This window comes from Trichosurus vulpecula, chromosome 4, assembly GCF_011100635.1.
Source record: "Trichosurus vulpecula isolate mTriVul1 chromosome 4, mTriVul1.pri, whole genome shotgun sequence".
Taxonomy (NCBI): domain Eukaryota; kingdom Metazoa; phylum Chordata; class Mammalia; order Diprotodontia; family Phalangeridae; genus Trichosurus; species Trichosurus vulpecula.
The window spans coordinates 121,289,323-121,297,649 of NC_050576.1; positions in this window are offsets into that span (position 1 = coordinate 121,289,323).

Sequence of the window (8,327 nt, forward strand, 5' to 3'; positions counted from 1 at the left end):
CATCTAGATAGTCCAGTGGACATAATGCTGGGCCTGGAGTAAGGAAGACTCATTTTCCTGAGTTCACATCTGGTCTCTTATTAACTGTGTAACCCTGGGCAAAGCAACTAATCTTGTTTGCCTCAGTTTCTTCATCTGTAAAATGAGCTGGAGAAGGAAATGGCAAACTGCTCCAGTATCTTTGCCTTAGAAAACCCCAAATGGGGGTCATAAAGAATTGGACACAACTAAAAAATGACTGAATGATAACACCAACAAAAATGTTTTAAGTACAACAGACACCTCAGCATGTTTTATTCTTTCAGCTTTCACGGGATCATAGATTTAAAGGTAGAAAGGGACTTAGAATCCAGGGTTTCCAGCCTTCTCCATTTTACAAATGAAAAAGCTGAGAGAGGTTAAGTGATTTGCCCAAAGTAAGACAGCTAATAAGATTGAAATCAACATTTGAACTCAGGTCTAGACTTTAAGTCCAGAACTCTATCAGTGGATAGAGCAGGAGTTACTTAGTAGGTTAAGACCATTTATCTTGCCTATCTATAATAACTTACCTATTTTTAATAACTTTTTTTTAGGAATTAGGTAATTTTTTTAAAAAAGCAAGATCATTTTATTCTAGTTCACACACTATTTTCTTTGAAAACAACTGAGAATTTTAAAGAATCCATTTTATAGGGTGTTAATTATAATGAGAAAAGGTGAAAAAAATGTTGCAAACCTCTACAGGTCACCCATGCTTTGCAAATATTTCTGCCTCTGGACAAAAATGTGTCTTGTTTTAAGAGACAAGCTTATTTTCTTTGGAGTGGGGCCGCTATCTGTTTTGGTCCTTTTATGTTGGGCTCGACCTTTCTGAAATGAAGCCATCGACACGTCTGTGTTGGGAGGCGAGGCAGCGTGAGCGTCTCACAAAAAGAATTGAGAAAAGAGCAAGAGAAAGAAAATGTGTCACATCCTGACTACAGGGAAACAGTGCAAAACATCTAATCACAGCAGTGCCAGAGAACTTGAACCTGTCCAAAAAGATCCCAAGCTCTCAGTGTTTAATTGCTGTTGATGGCTGCTGGTCAGTCATGCATGACAATGTGTGTGTGTCACGCTGCTCCCTGCCTGTGCTCATTTCTGTCAGCCTTCACTCCAGGTGATGAACAAGGGCTCCTCTGATCATGGTGGGGGTGGGGGGTGGGGCTGGTGGTCGGAGAAAATCCGTCACTGAAACAAAGACACTCGTACACTCATAACCCAAAGCAGAGACACGCAGGGGGGGAGACAGAGAGAGAGAGAGACAGAGACAGAGAGAGAGAGAGAGAGAGAGAGAGAGACAGAGAGACAGAGAGACAGAGAGACAGAGACAGAGAGAGAGACAGAGAGAGACAGAGAAACAGAGAGAAACAGAGAGACAGAGAGACAGAGAGACGGAGACAGGGAGACAGAGACAGACAGAGAGAGACAGACGGAGAGACAGAGAGAGAGACAGAGACAGATAGAGACAGAGACAGATGGTGAGAGACAGAGAGACAGAGACAAAGAGAGAGAAAGAGAAACAGAGACAGAGGTAGCAAAAGACAGAGAGGCACCACCAGGAATGGGAGCGCAGAGGCCTTTTTGAGTGACTTGCTTCCTTTCCCTGAGCAAGACACATAAATGCTTGTTTGTTTGTTTGTTTTTTGTCTTGAGAAACACACACAAAACAGGCCACAACGTCCAAATCTGTGTAGCATCTGTGACCCCAAGTATTCCAACTGGCAAGATTCAAGTCTCCTGTTTGGTTGATTATATGTCTGAGCGCATGCTTGCCAGGGTAGAGAGCAATTTGAATCCCATTGAATAGTAATGAGCATTATCATCTTTGTGAATTGGAGCTTTTAAACCACTTCCTTCCACTTTGCAGAGGAGAGAGGGGAGAGAGACAACAGAAAGGATTTTTGTAGATTCAGGCAATGTGTAGCCCCTCCTGGCTGTTATGGAAACTCAGGTTGTTCAGGAAGCTCTAAGTCATCTATTAGAAAGCATTGATGATCATTTGGAAAAGATACATTTTAAAAACTCATCAGTCCTTCCTTATAGTCATGTTACTAATTTTTAGTCTTTGAAGAAGCTAGATTAGGAGGTTTGTGAGCCCAGGTCATTCCACACTATGACCAGGAATTGGTTAAAAAAAAACCCTAAATTTGGAAAGTCTAACAAGAGTGGGGGAACCTCTGGCCTCGAGGCCACATGTGGCCTTCTAGGTCCTTGGGTGCAGCCTTTTGACTGAGTCCAGGTTTTACAGAACAAATCATTTTATTAAGGGGATTTGTTGTGTGCAGTTCAGATTCAGTTGAAGGGCCACATTTCAGGACCTAGAGGGTGGCCTCTATGGCTGTAGGTTCCCCACTCCTGGGACTGGGATGTACCTAGATGGAGCTGCCTGAAGTAACCGATATTTAATAATCAAGAAAATTGTTTTTTTTTAAATCTAATTTAGAATGGCTACAACAACATATTTAACTATTGAAAATGACACTGAAAGTCACTGATAAATTTTAATGACCAATCTTGGTCCAGGAGAAGTGATGATGAAACATACTTCCCTCCCTTCTGTAATAAGGTGGGAGATAGTCTGGAATGTTGCAATATGGTGTCAAATGTGCCCACTGTATCCATTCATTTTTCTTAATGGTTCCTCTTTGTTACAAGGGAAGGTTAAATGATGGAGGGTGGAGTATATGTAAGAACAAAAGGCATCAGTAAAACTTCTTAGAAGTCATTGTAAGAATAATAATAATAGTTTAATAATAATAAACATAGTTTAAGATTCTAGTCAGTCAAGCACTATTCACTTTTTTAAACTTAACAAAAGTGCTTCTAAACTTAATAACCACCAACAACAGTATTCTTGTATATGAACAAAAAGAAAAAAAGGTGTATGAAATAGTAAATTCCTTCGTTCAAGTCAACAAGCATTTATTAAGCACTTATGATATACCAGGCTAAGTGCTAGGGAGAAAAAGAAGGGCAAAAATTAGTCCCTGCCCTCAAGGAGCTCACATGCAAACGACTATGTACAAACAAGATAAATACAGGATGAAATGGAGGTAATCTCCAAGTAAAGGCACTAACATTAAGGGGTTTGTTTAAAAATGTACATGTTAATTTTATAGTTTATTTTAAAATGTGCATATAAAGAAAGTATATCATGTATTCCTTTTGCTTCTGTGTCACCATCTGAACTCTTTTCCTACTGTAGTTGTCTGGATTTTGTGGTCAGAGACATTTCCTGGGCATCCAGGATGGATAGTGATACTCCCAAAATGACAGGGAGTCCCAAAGGAAGTAGTAGACTTCCTGCCCTTGAGGAATTTCCAGGTGCAAAAATCTGAGTGAAAATGAACCAGAATACACAGAGAGAGGGTAAAAAGCTAAACCCCTAAAGTCCAATTCAGGGTGAATAATAACAGCAAAATGGGACACCTCCTGCTCAGTTTATTTTAGCAGCTTCCTATTTTCCCATGTGTGACTTTTTTCCCTTTTTCTTTTGGTCCTTTGTACAGGTTATTCTGGTGGTAAGTATAAAATGTACTTGGTTTCTTTTACAAAATCATTTTGTTCTTTATACATAAAGCACAAATCTCGGCCCTCCAGAAAGCCAAAACTTATAAACCTGTACCAGGGTGGGGAACTTGCAGGGCCACACTTGAGGACCTAATGTGCCCTCAAGGCAGCAGGTTCACCATCTCTGACCTTCTTTGCTCTTTACTCAATCCCCTTTGGGAGAGAGGTGATCAGCTTGCTGAGAATGGATGCACACACATTAGATGCTTCTTAAGTCCTTACAAAGATACACACTTGTGTTTGTGTATAGATTCTGTTCCCTCAAGCAGGTTGTAAAACTCAAGAGCTGAGCTTCTCATGCTTCCTCTTTCTTGCTTGAAAAAGGAGAACAGACATATGGATTTTTGGAATGGTTCCCATGACTCCTTTGGGCGCTAGTCAGTGTTTATAAGATTACAACAACAAGGCCAGTACAGTTATTCCAGTCATCTCAAGCAACATTTCATTGGCTCTCTGAACAACTGCTATCTTCACAAAGACAATCGAAAATACTAAATGGACCATGCTATGATTGTATAGATACATGTGAGAACCAAAGGACCTTTGAGATGGAAGCGACTTGAAAGGCCACGTTGTCTAGGCTCTTGCTCCATGAATGGATGCCTCCACAGCTTCACTGACAGGTGGCTATCCAGAGCTAGCTTGAATACTTCTGGTGATAAGGATGCTATACCATAACAATATCGACACTCCTTGGATTAGTTGCATTACTCTAGAAATTATACTTGCACTATACACTCACACTAAACAAACAATTATGAAGACGCAGAATAACGGATGTCATCAGGGAAATTTCTGGTCATGTAGTATGAGTGAGAGAAAATCTTTGGACAGCCTGAGTACTCCATTGGCATCCTCACCACGTCTAGAGGAAATGAGAAAGGCCCCCAATACCTTGTCAAACTTATTCGATGACAGAAAGGACCAACATGATGGGCAGACATGCATGGGCTATGATCTATGGAAAGAAATACCCAAATCCATGAGATCCTTAATCTATTCCACCAAAGAGGGTTATTTCTAGGAACAGATGAGGTAATGTCTATGAAGCATTTTATAACCAGAAAGCACTATTTAAAAGTAAATTATTAAGCAAGGTAATATCATGTAGCAGAAGGAGTTTTTAACTTGGAGTCAGAAGTACTGGGTTAGAGTCTTAGCTCTGACAATATCTAGTCATTTAATCTCTCTGAGCCTCAGTTTCCTCATCTGTAAAATAGGAACAATAATGCTTAAACTACCTACTTCGTGGGGTTGTTACTAAAAAGAGTATTATCTTATCCTTAAAAAGGTCTATGTAAGCTAGTATAAGACTGTGAACCTCTAATAGCAATGAAAATGGTAGAGAAGTCTAAGCTGCTAGTGAGGGTTTGATTACTCATAAACTATTTGACCCAACAGATCAAACTTATTAAGAGTCTAAAATGAGATGTGTATATGGAAACACTTTAAGGAGTTAGGGTCATAGCGTAGTGGATTTGGAGTTCAGAAGAACTGATCTTGAATCCTACCACAGACATTTACTTGTTACGTGACACAGGGTTAGTCCTTTAATTTTGTTGTGCCCATCCAGTGGAGATATCATTATCACCCACCTTACAGAGCTGTTTTGAGAATGAAATGAAAAAATACATACATACGTATGAATATATATATGTAGCATATGCAATATATATGTGTGTGTATATGTATGTATGTATATATGTGTTAGTGATCATCATTATCACCATCATCCCATCATATTTTAATATTTGTAGCTTTGTGGAATTGAGTTTTATACTGCGTAAACAAATGTAATAACCATCTTTTGTATGTTACCATTGCCCAGAGGACTATGGCTCCTTGATATATGTTCATAATTTACATGAACATGCTACTATTACATCCTGAAATGCCAATCATTGAGGGTCTATCTTAAGCACCTCTTTCTAATTCTGAAAATGAACTCATGAAGCACAGCTCTGCACATAAGCCAAAGCCACACTTTGTTTCACATTCTCCTTAACTTCTCCTTTCCCTTCAATTAATTGCTAAAAATGCACGGAGTAGTGAAATATGCCCATACTGAGGCTTTTGAGAACCAGAAGGGAGATTATAAATGGAGGAGGAGAGGGGCTTGGCACAGAGCTGTATTTCTTTAAGTGTTTTATCAGTGATCTTTTGGTCAAAGTCTAAAAGGAGAAAAATTGAAATGTTACATAGGATTTTTTTTTGCACTTAGAAAAGGAAGGAGTGATATTCAAAATTCGATCATCTAGATGTGGCAGTGGTTGACAGAAGAGTTGAAACAAACTGAGTTGTCAAATTTCACTGATTTCTGAACAGATTCAAAGACAAAGGTTTGAAACAAGTCAATTTCAGTATTATAGGTAGTCTTTTTATATGTCAAATATGATTTCAGAAAAGACTTTTATCCTGGAACCATCAGTCAATGGCTCTATTGGACTTAACATTTTCCAAAGTTTTACCTTCCCCACCCCCTTTTAAAATGTTCTATTAATTCTTTTTAGATACTGTCATTTCCCAATGACCCAGGGTCTTACCATCCCTATCAATACCTCCTTTGTATCAAGTACAATCAAGCAAAATGAATTAATACATCAGTCATGTCTAAGAATGAATGCCTTACTAGAGTCCAACATGTCTTTGCTGGGAGGTAGCTGAAAGGCTTCTTTCTGAAGTCTTTCACTGTTGTTTTCTTTTACCTTATTGTGGTCATCATGTAAACTCTTCTCTTGAATCTTTGTTTCCCTCTGTATCCGTTGAAATAATTGACTCTTTTTACGTTTTTCTTGATGCATTTTTGGAAAGTAGCTAGGTAAACTGGATAGAACACAGGACTTGAAGTCAGGAAGACATGAGACTGAATCCTGCCTCAGACACTGGGACACAACACTGGGACCCTGGGTCAGTGACTCAACCTCTGTGTGCCTCAGTTTCATCATCTAAAAGTGGAATAATAATAGCACCTATCTCTTAGGGTTGTTGTGAGGACTAAATGAGTTAACACATACAGAGTACTTTGTGAACCTTAAGGTGTTGTATAGATACTTGACAATTTTATTACATATGGTTTCTATAGCATTAAATAAAGCAATATTCAGGTCCAAGGCCACTGTCTTCAAACCCTGAACTCCTTATCTTCTGCTCCCACTTTGGTCTTTAAAGTTGATTTATGTGGAATATTTATTTTCAGGTAGCTTTTTTCAGTGTAGTGGATAGAGAACTGGTCTTGGAAAGGGGAAGACCTGGGTTCCTATTCTTCCTCTGACACATACTGGCCATGTGACTGAGGGCAGGTCATAATGTCTCAGTAGTCTTGGCAACTCTCTAAAACTAGGTTGCAGAAAAGGTACCGTACCTACCTTCATTGGGAGAAGAAGTTTCCCCATTCAGGAGTTCTTTATGCCAATGAAATCTCAGGTCCCATCCTTATCCCTTATTAATTTTGTTAATGATATGTTTGTTAGTATTTTTGAATTTGTTCTCTAGAGAAAGAGAGTCTTCATAGGGTCTCTGCAGGATGCTAATTTAGAATATTTACTGAACAACTTCCTTCATGTAATATCACCTCAGGGTTCATTCCTTCCAAGTACCCTTGCACGGGGGCAAATTAGATCCCCCAAAAGAATGACTGCTACTATTTCTGGGGCTCTAGGAGGAAATCAATGTGTAGCTCCTGATTTGTGGCTCCCAAGCCACCAGAGATGCACTTTCCTTAAACAATGAGCTAGTAAACTCAATTCTTTAGCTAGGGCATTTACTCAGACAGTCTAGCAAGAACAATTGTTACAAAGCATTTCCCCCAGAAACCTGGGGAGCCTTCTCCCTCAAATACACAGAGTCTATAGGGGGAAAGTGGAATATATGTAAAATACATTGGCAGTAAGACATAGAAGTAGGGAACATGCATGAATAAGTCAACTCACAGCTCTGGAACTGCAGGGTCTCAATATTCTTTCCTTTTCTAAAGGGTTTTCTGGAAGCCTGTTGTGAAGTCTACTGCTGATGACTAAGGAATCATTCCAATGCTGAACTGGGCTGGTTCTCATCAGCTGGAGTGTGACCAACGCTCTTTCAACAAAGTCAATAGTAAGAAGCCTCTCCTCTTAGGCTCCCTCAGACCCTAAACTCTGAGGTTTCTTGCCTCTAAGGAGGAAGAGGGAGAAGTCTAGCCTTTCATGTTAGATAATCCTTCTGGATTCAGAGGTAGCTTTTCAGGGTTTGGGGTTCAAGCTTTATTTAATCATGATCAGTCAAATCATACTTCCCTGGGTCCAGTTGGGTCTTATGTAAATGAGTCTCTGGGAATAAAGGTATTGAAGTGGCTTGTGCCCTCGGGCAAGTTCATTGTTTCACTGGCCTCAGACCCCTCTTTAAGAGGTGGAAGTTTACTTTGCATTGGTAGGTCTTTCCCTTTTCATTTCAATGTTTCTCTCTGCTGCCCTTTCTAACCTTCAGCTTTGCTTAAGTATGGTACTAATTACTAATTGGTTACAGTACCCACTTATACATAATACTGAGATCTGAAGAATTAGAAGGCTGACATTATACATTTAGGTGTCCAGAAGACTCATCTTGAAATCCAGCCTCAGATACTGTGTGACCCTGAACAAGTCACTTAACCCTGTTTGCCTCAGTTTCCCCATCTATAGAATGAGCTGGAAAAGGAAATGGCAAACCAATCCTGTATCTTTGCCAAGAAAACCTCAAATGAAGTCATAAAGAGTGGG